Below are 9,469 nucleotides of genomic sequence, written 5' to 3' on the forward strand. Positions count from 1 at the left end.
TACAAACCATATCACTATCATCTGTCAAAGAAAATCCATCAGGTTGTTCAATATAAACTTCCTCTTCAAGATCTCCATTCAAAAATGCACATTTAATATCCATTTGATAAACTTTGTAATCCTTGTGAGCTGCAAAGGCCAAGAATAATCTAACTGCCTCAATTCTGGCTACCAGTGCAAAGGTTTCATTGTAATCAACTCCTTCTTTCTGAGAATATCCCTTACACACTAGTCTTTCTTTATTTCTGACAACCTTTCCATCTTCATTAAGTTTGTTTCTAAATACCCATTTGGTTCTAATTACATTTTTATCTTTAGGTCGGGGAACTAATGTCCAAGTATTATTCTTCTCAATTTGTCCTAATTCTTCTTCCATAGCTTTAATCCAAAATTTATCTTCACATGCCTCATTGATAGATGATGGTTCAATTTGAGAAATAAGACATACCTCTTCATTTTCCAATCTTCCTCTTGTCATAACTCCTTTAAATTTGTTTCCAATTATCTGATCTTCAGAATGATTCAGTCTTACATACCGGGGTGTCTTAGTTTGTTGTTGTTCTTCAAATACTGTGGAATCCTTTGATGATACCGAGGTAACTGGATCTTCATTCTGTACCGGTGGATTCTATGTAGGTTCATTTGTCACAACTTCTGTTGCCAGTTCAGAGTCTAAATACCTTGAAGTTCCTCTGAATTGTTCATCAATCTTTACATTTGTACTCTCAACAATTTTCTCCAATCTTTTATTAAAACATCTATATGCCTTGCTCTTAGATGAATAACCAAGAAATATTCCTTCATCACTTCTAGGATCAAATTTACCAATATACTCATCTCTTCTAATATAACATTTACTTCCAAAAATTTTGAAATACTTAAGAGTAGGAATATTACCAAACCATAGTTTATGAGGGGTCTTACCGGTTTCACCTTTGATGTGAACTTTATTGAATGTATAGACAGCAGTGCTTACTACCTCTCTCTAGTACACATGTGGTAGATTTGCTTCTGATAACATACTTCTTACTGCATCCAAGATAGTTCTATTTTTCCTTTCAACAACTCCATTCTGCTATGGTGTCCGAGGTGCTGATAACTGTCTTTTGATTCCATTCACTTCACATAATGTATTAAAGTCCTTATATGTGAATTCTCCTCCTTGATCTGATCTTAAACATTTGATTTTCTTACTAGTTTCATTTTCAACCATTGCTTTGAATAGTTTGAACTTCCCAAGTGCTTCTGATTTTTCTCTGAGAAAAGTAACCCAACACATTATAGAATAATCATCAATAATTAGCATGAAACATCTATCACCTTGTAAGCTTTTAGTTCTAGTTTGACCACATAAATTAGTGTGAATTAAATCAAGAGCATTATTGGATTTTTCTAGAATACTTTTGAAACTAGCTCTAACTTGTTTTCGAAATTGACATTCCTTACAAATTGTATTCTGAGGTTTCACAATTTTAGGTAGATCTCTAACTGCCTTAGAAGTACTGATTTTTACCATGCAATCAAAATTTACATGACATAGTCTCTTGTGCCATAACCAACTTTCATCTATATGTGCAATTAAGCATGGCTTTTCACTGTTATTCAAATGAAAGATATTACCTCTAGTCTGATTACTGGTTGCAATTTCCAAACCAGTTCTTTTCATGATTTTGCATTTTCCATTTTTAAATTGTAACTAAAAACCTTTCTCAACTAATTGACCAACACTTAAAAGATTATGCTTTAATCCTTCAACATAGTAGACATTGTCAGTGTTATGTTTACCATCAAGAGATATTGAACCCTTAACTTTGATTGAATAGGCTTTGTCATCTCCAAATCTTACTAAACCTCCATTGTATTCTTGAAAGTTCAAGAATTTACCTTTGTCTCCAGTCATATGATGTGAGCATCCTAAGTCAATAATCCATTCATCCTTTGATTCAACTTTAGCTGCTAGGGCTTGTTCTACCGGTTGAGCAATAGGTGTTAGTTGATCTTCTGTTATAGCAACAAAAACCCATCCATTGTCTGTTGGATCCTCATTAGAATCATCAGTCACACCTTCATCAGCAATGTAACAAGATTTATCTTTGTTCCTCTTAAATCTGTATCTCTGATATTCAGGATTAGGCTTGTATGTTCTTCTAGCTTCTTCTCTTAGTCTAGCATGTCTATTAGGGCATCTTGAAGCCATATGACCAATCTTATTGTAGTTAAAACATTTAAAGGGTGCTTTACCTTCATATTTACTTCCAATTGGACCTGTTGGCATTTTCCTTGCAAATAGTGCTTCAAGTTCTCCAATCTGATTTGTCAAATGATGGAGCAGATGATGTTGATGCTTTAAAGGCCAAATCAGTTTTTATATTAGCAATAGGACCAAATTCCTCAATTTCAAAAGGTGAAAGTTTTCCAATCAATGTATCCCTAGTTACTGATGTATTAGGCATTGTTCTCAACACATTTATAGCAGTAACTTTCATTTTATATGCCGGTGGCAAACCTTTTAATATTTTTGAAACAATTTCATCATCACTCAAAGTTCCTCCACAACATTTAATACCCAAAACAATTTCATTTACTCTTTCCATAAAAGTAGAAATCCTTTCATCTTCTTCCATTTTCAGGTGTTCATGCCTGACTCAGAAGCTTTCAAGTTTTGCTATTTTGACTGTGGAATCTCCTTCATTCAGTGTTTCCAAATGATCCCAAATAGCTTTAGCAGTAGACCTATCTGATAATCCCATGATTTGTTGATTTGATAATGCGCTCAAAAGTGCTTCTCTTGCTTTGCAATCATTCTCTTCATCTTTGGCTAAGGTAGTTGGAGCAGTCTGACTAGCTACAATAGTAGTATAACCATTCTTAGTAACTTCCTAGATGTCTTTACCAATGCAATTCAGATGTGTCTCCATTTTGATCTTCTGTATCCCATAGTTGGTTCCATCAAGTTTAGGACTGTCCTTTCTAAAATAATTAGTAGACATTGGATCTCCTCAAGTTGTTAAACTTCTGCAAAAGAGGACTAAGCTCTGATACCAATTGTTAGGTCCCAATTGTTAGCTCTGATACCAATTGTTAGGTCCCAGAGACAACTAGTGTAATGCTGATATGCTTCTACAAAAACCTAACTTCACCTTCAAATGATGTCTTTGTGTATACCTCTGCTTGATCTCGCATATACCTTCACACAATTCTTTTTCGCATTCCACACTTGATCTTACAAATAAGATCTTACATTTATACCATATCCTAAGACCAATTTTAGTAGGTCGGCTCTACAAGATATTACAATAAAAACATTTTACAAATAATATAATATCCGATGCAATAACCGATTGAACATGTCGGCTTAATGCATTTACAATAATAATAAATCATCTCCATAGCGTGCCATGCTAATCTGGAAAAGAAAAACCTGCCGGTGTAACCCTAGATGACCTGGACCTATTTGCCAGTAAAAGCTAATATGCAAATATGAATATACCAATGATTATTTCTTCAAAATAAAGTGTCCACATGATGTCTTCTACATTACCAAGTGTCTTCCATATCATTCCAGGTACTGATGAACAATATATCCTGCCTATGAATCATATGCCAATGACTATTGCAAAGTTTACTATTTGCTGGTGAATGTTGTTGGATCTCCAAAGTAGGTGTATTCAGTAGGTGTTGACATCAATGACAAAACCATACCAAAATACCAACACTTAGCTTGGAATTCATCCAGGCAAACCAGTAGCATCCCATCAAGATTCCTCCAATACAGGTCTCCTTGAATAAGAATATATTTATGTGATTTTAACTTTAATGTTCTCCTCTGGCTATGTGTCATACCTTCTAGACATGAGGCATTCTTCAAGAAGTATACCACATCTGAATACCATGGTTTCCTCTCAATGCTAGTTACAAAAGCTTGTTCAATCTCAACATTATTTATGTCAATATCCTTAAAGTTTGTCTTAGTCATTAACTTGGCTAAGCCTAGACCTCTTACCACCTTTGTGATTTTGATCTCAAGACCAAACTCTTGTATTCTGCTTATCCATCAGCATTTCTAGTTACTTCAGACTGGGACATGATATCCTTGACAACTGCATGTGGTACATAGGCTACAATTTGGGCATTTACCAGATAAGGACAAAATACTTTAACAACCTTGAGTAGACCATACGCCTTTTTTTTCATGATTTCATATTTCAACTCAGCAGCCTGTAAAGATTTGCTATAGAAAGCAATCAGATGTTCATATCCTTCATCATCCTTCTGTAGTAGAACTGCGGCTACTGTGTGATAAGAAGCAAAAGAAAATAATGAGAAAGGCTTATTGTAATCAGGTGATTTTAGCACCAGTGCTTCCTGAATAGCCTTCTTAATTTTGTCAAAAGCCTATGCAGCTTCTTCATCCCAAGAAAACTTTGCATCTTTCTTCAAAAGCTTCACAATGGGCTTGACAATTTTAGTTAAATTTGTTTATAAATCTTCTGACAAAATTCACCTTGCCCAAGAAAGGTTGAATCCCTTTAACATTCTTTGGCCAAGATACATTATTTATAGCTTCGATCCTTTCAGGGTCTATCCTAACCCCTTCCTTGGAGATAATATGCCCTAGTAGCTTTCCTTCAGTCACTACAAAATGACATTTCTTTGGGTTCAAGGATACACCAAACTCCAGAGCCTTGCAAAAAACCCTTTCCAAATGACCGCAGTGATCATCTGCCTTCTTTGAGAAACATGTCAAATCATTCTGGTAAATCACCATTGTGATGTTAATAAACTCCTTAAAAGCTACATCCATTGCTCTCTGAAATGTAACTCTAACACTCTTCAGACCAAATGGCATTCTCACATACACATAAGTCCCCTAAGGGGTAGTAAAAGTAGTCTTGAATTGTTTAGATTGTTTTACTAGTACCTGATTATAACCTAAGAACCCATCCATCATTGACAATAGATCACAACTTGTTACCCTTTGTAACATGGCTTCCATATTTGGGGAATAATAATTATCCTTTAAAGAGGCAACATTTAGATTTCTAAAATCTACACAAAGCCTTATATCCCCATTCTTCTTTCTAATAGGGACCAAGTTGGATACCCATGAAGAATGTCTTATGGGTTTTATAATCCCCCCTTCCATTAACTTGGTTAATTCTTGTTGCATTTAGGTCTCCAAAAGGGGGTTAATAGGTCTTTGCTTCTGTCGAAAAGGCTTAGCATCAACATGTAGAGGAATTTCATGTTGAAATAAATCTTTTCTATACACCCTTAGGTCCTCATAGAACCAAGCAAAAACATGTTTATACCTTTTTAATAAGTTAATGAGTTTGGTCCTAACATGGGGAGACAATTTCTTCCCAATATACACCAACTTAGGGGATGCTTTTGTCCCTAAGTTCACCTCATCCAATTCCTCCAACTTCATCGATGATGCTTGGTGTAAGTGACCATCATTGTAACTGAACATACCCTCTAGTTCAACTAGTCTGCTGGGTATTTCATTTGTCTCTAGCTGCACTACGTCACTTCCAAGAATGGTTTCCTGTCCATCTACTACTTCCATTAGTGCATTACAATCAATATTTTGACCCTCATAGTCATCTATGCATTGTACAAATCTAAGGATGTCTTCATCATCCTCAAAAATTTGTTAATTGTATACATTATCTGGGATGGCTGGTCTGGCTTTTGTCTCAATTATTGAAACTCCAGTCAATGTTACATCATCATTCTTTAATGCAACATTAGCTAAAAAGTCTTCCATAATGTTCTTAGACCTTTCAATCCAATCAATAGAAAATGTATCAAAGTGTTCAATGACATCCCAAACAACATGCTTATACCTTTTTAACTTGTCATTTTTAGATGCATATCTTGACCTTATCTGAGAAACAACAAGTTTAGAGTCTCCATAAACCCTTAACAATTTGATCCCATGTCTTTTAGCAATTTCTAAGCCTAATAACATAGCTTCATACTCAGTTGTGTTGTTTGTACATTGGAATGCTAACAGAAAAGAATACTTGAAGGTAATACCTGATGGGGAAACAAAAAGCACTCCCGCTCTAGATCCTTCCTTAGAGAAAGCTCCATCAAAGTACATCTTCCATAGGCCTTCTTGTTGTGATTCCAAATAATTAACAATAGGATCAATATTCTTTAACTGAGGCTGAATGGGTTCAATCTTGAAATTATCAAGATCTACATCAATCATACAATTAAGCATGTTCAGGTCAATTTTTTCAATAACCATTGGGGCACGTGGTTCTCTATATAATTTTATAGAATTCCAATTCACTGGGATAGTTGTGTATGACAAATCTAGTTGAAGATATCCTCCAACAGCAACAACCCACTGTCTAGATAGAAGCATGCCATAATCCAGCCTGGTGTCTGTAACAATTACATCGATTTTATAAGTAGCTTCAGGGAAAGCTCCTATTTTTACTTCTACATCTTTCATAGTACCCACAACATGCACTTCCCTATTATCCATGGTGTATCACCTCCCATATGAAGTGTATACTAACAAACCAAGCTCTTTCATAACTCCATAAAGCATTACATTAGAAGTTGCGCCAAAATCTATCATGCAATTTTTTATCAGTTCGTTATTAACTAACAATGTGACATAAAAGGGATATATCTGATATGGTTCTTGATTAATAGTGGTGCCCACATAAAATTTTGGGACCCCTTTTTCTTGCTCCTTCTCATCTATACATTTCCCTTTTTAGAAGAAGCATCTCCATCTGATATATTTGAAATCAAAGAAAAGGTAGCCTCCCTATGTTCTTTTATTTTCAGTAGCTCTATCAAAGGTACTAAAACCTTCAATTGTGTTAAAGCTTGAGTCATATCAAAAACTATGTTAACATTAGAATAAACATGAGCTTTCACCTTTTCTACCTTCTAGAAACTTGTTCTCTTGTCACCAATGGTCTTTGCCTTATTTCTAGATGTATCAGCAATATCAGGTTTTGCTGAACTAGTTGACTGATCACCTTTTACCTAACTACTTTTTTTAGAAGTTTTGTTAGAAGTGGACCTCTTAGAAGAAGTTTCTTTAAAAAAATAGAGAACTAGACATACCTTGACTTCCATCATCTTTATTGCTCCTCAGATTGTAATTATGCTTGGCTTTAGCTATTACTTCCTTAGTGAGATTCTTGACTTCCTCCTCACTAGGCCTTCTAAGATGAACCTCCTGGTCTTCTATTGTGACTACATTTAGAGTGGGATGCCAATCAATTGTCAGTTGCTCTTGGCAATTTGCATTGCCTTTTGAGACATCATGTTCACTTGCTTCATCCTTCAAAGACTCGCAGTCAGTTTCCACAGAATTATCAAACATATTAATTGTAGGTTCATCCTCACTTCTCATGGATTCATTTAAAGTTTGAGCCATGTCACACTAGTAAGGGGAATGTGGCCCATCACAAGCCATACACCAAGGGGTATTTTCCACATTGTGTACATTTCCTCCCTTTAATGAATCAAGGGTATTCTAACTTTGTGTGCCTTTTGATTTATCTTGCATAGGTTTGCCATCTTTCCATGTAGTGTTATATGGTATATCATGCAATCTAGCAGGTCTGTCCTACCAGTTGTAGTGAGGCCTCTCAGGCTTACTTACTTTAGCAGTAAGATCCTTGATGACAGTCATTAATTTCTCAATCTTATCCTTTTCTTTAAAGGATTTGTTTTTTTGTGGTTTTTGTTCCTGCTACAAACTTCTATTAGTCCTTCTTCCCACTTTACTTGATGCTTTCCTATTAGTTTCTACATTGATTGCAATTCTGAAAGAATCTCTTAAGCTATGTCGGTTCTTATCTCTAAGAATGTAAGCCATTTTGGGGTCGAATGCATTATAGTAAGTAGTTAAACACACATTTTCATCTAACCTCATTACTTGAAATAGTCTATGCATTGTTTTTTGAAACCTTGCATTAAAATCTGTGACAACTTCATTATCAAATTTCTTGATGTTATTAAATTCATTGAGCATGAAGCTCACATTTGTCTTGTCTCCATATTTCTCTTGAAATCAATTTTGGAACTCTTCCCAAGAACCTATACTATCCACAGGTAACCCTATATACCAATCTCTAGCATCCTCAACCAAGGATTGCACAAACAACTTCATGATGACATCTTCATGTGAAATTTCATAGTCATTAATCATGTCACCAAAATATTTTAGATGCTCTTTAGTACTGACAACATTATTCCCAACAACCTTCTGGAGTTTATCCCTCATTTCAATAGGGACATGGTTTGGATATCCTAGAATTCCATCAATATACAATGACCTATACAACTAAACATTTATTAGTCTCCTTTGAAATAGATTTCCAATAAAGTTGTTTCCAATGTTTACCCTTGGGCCTGAACTACCAGCTATAAGAGTTTGATGACTTTGATTATGGGATGGTCGATGACTGGTTTGGTTTGCTGGAATTGCACTTGAGGGAATAGCAAAATTATTCGGGGAAGCATTATTAGATTGGTTAATGGGTGGGATAGAACTTGTCTATATTATTGGTTGAGTGTTCAATAGAGAGGAAAAAGTATGCGAGGATGTAGGATTACTATGATCTACGGGTGGAAAAGTTATAGCAGGAGCTTTCAAGCAGCATATTTTTCTTCTGAACTCTGCATTAAGTGCTTCTATTTCAGCCTTCTCTAACTCCCTTTGCAGGTCTTCATTTTCTTTCCTTATCCTTTCTACCTCAATCTCATGCGAAATCATTCCCTAGGGTCCTTCTGTACTTCCTGACACTAGACCCACAGATCTATTCTCCACTACTTTATGTTTTCCTTGTTTTCAATAACAGGGCTAGCAGGTTGGGGATCACTGTGAACCTCCCTATCAGGTTGTGATACAACTTTAGGTGCAGAAACAATTTTTGGATCAAGGATTTCCCTAATAACAGGACCTTTCTCTTTACTCATTGGTTCTTCTTGAGCAAACAACTCAAGCTCTGCAATCTACCTTAATAACCTATCTCTTTCAATGAGTTTGGCTTTGGTTTCATTCTCCTTTTCCTTTTCTTTCTTTTTTCTTGTTTCAATCAATTGATGTACTCTCTGATTTAGTACCTCAATCTCCTGAGACACTTCATCTTGGTTAGGCAAAGTTTCCTCTGAATCAGACACATTTAATTGGTCCATATCAATCAGGATGATATTTCCTTCCATAGTTTTGGGAAAGGAACTGACTCTATTACTTATACTATGCCTATCTCTCCTAGAAATGTTGGCATTAGACAATCTTTGGTGAAAGGCTTGGATATCATCATTAGTGCCAAACAGGCCAGCATGAAAACCCATAATATCATGGTCAGAGTCATGAGAAGAGGCATTGGACCTTGCATATACAGGATGCTCAGAAGACTTACCCATTTGATTACTCTTTTGTTTCCATGTCTGACTTGATTGCTTAGGAATAATAGTTCCTCTC

This window comes from Cryptomeria japonica, chromosome 10 (genome assembly GCF_030272615.1).
Source record: "Cryptomeria japonica chromosome 10, Sugi_1.0, whole genome shotgun sequence".
Classification (NCBI taxonomy): domain Eukaryota; kingdom Viridiplantae; phylum Streptophyta; class Pinopsida; order Cupressales; family Cupressaceae; genus Cryptomeria; species Cryptomeria japonica.